The sequence below is a fragment of the Bos indicus genome, chromosome 9 (assembly GCF_029378745.1).
Source record: "Bos indicus isolate NIAB-ARS_2022 breed Sahiwal x Tharparkar chromosome 9, NIAB-ARS_B.indTharparkar_mat_pri_1.0, whole genome shotgun sequence".
Lineage (NCBI taxonomy): Eukaryota > Metazoa > Chordata > Mammalia > Artiodactyla > Bovidae > Bos > Bos indicus.
In genome coordinates this window covers 57236671-57237737 of record NC_091768.1, presented here as the reverse complement: position 1 = coordinate 57237737, position 1067 = coordinate 57236671, and the positions used below count along the sequence as shown (strand labels likewise).

Below are 1067 nucleotides of genomic sequence, written 5' to 3'. Positions count from 1 at the left end.
GATTTGAGTCCTCATTTTTTCATCTGGTTATTATCATGCTCTTTGAGACCTGGCTTAAAGAAGAATCCATCTCTTGACCAATGACTCTGAAACTGAAACTGAAGTCGCTCAGTTGTCTCCGACTCTCTGAGACCCCATGGACTGTAACCTACCACACTCCTCCATCCATGGGATTTTCCAGGCAAGAATATTGGAGTGGGTTGCCATTTCCTTCTCCAGAGGATCTTCCCAACCCAGGGATCGAACCCGGGTCTCCTGCATTGCAGGCAGATGCTTTACCATCTGAGCCACCAGGGAAGCTCTGTGTTTGTCAATTTATACTTTAAACTTCCACAAATAATATCAGTATTATTTTTCATTATTTGTTATTTTTATACTAGATACACATTTGTGCATTTTTGTTTAAAAGTCTTGATCAATACAGAAATAATAATAATAAAATATAAATGTCCCATTCATTTCACTAGTACTGATTCCCTATTCTCTCATCAGAGATCATACTATCAAAAGAGTAAGTACTGAATGAACTTATTTACAAACAGAAATAGACTCACAGACATAGAGGACAAACTCATGGTTACCAAAAGGGGAAGGGAGGTGAGGATAAATTAGGAGTTTTGGATTAGTAGATATAAATTGCTATATATAAAATAAAGAGTAGGTTCCTACTGTACAGCACCGGGAACTATATTCAATGTTCTGTAATAAACATAATGGAAAAGAATATATATAACAGAATCACTTTGCTGTACGCAAGAAAATACACAACAGCATAAATCAACTATACTTCACTGAAAATGTAAAAGGTAAAATAAAATTTGAATAGAGAAAGTACCATCTTCTAGCCCCTATTCCTATGCACTCACACACACACACACACACACACACACACACACTTACTTTCATATGTCCATTGTCCTTTTACTTATATTATTGGAAGTATACAGTACCAAGGCTTTATTTATTTTCTAAGCTGTCTTGAGATCTCACCAAGTCAATATTTATAGGCTCATCTCCTTATTGTTTACTGTTACATATAATTCCATTGTATAGATGTACTGTAACTT

The 1067-nt window shown here is 35.4% G+C and overlaps 1 non-coding gene across 1 annotated transcript; it reads right to left on the bottom strand.

The window, feature by feature from the left end:
* Positions 1-225: 225 nt before the first annotated feature.
* TRNAC-GCA (transfer RNA cysteine (anticodon GCA)) lies at positions 226-297 on the bottom strand. The gene has a single exon. It is a non-coding gene; the product is annotated as a tRNA-Cys (tRNA).
* Positions 298-1067: the final 770 nt, after the last annotated feature.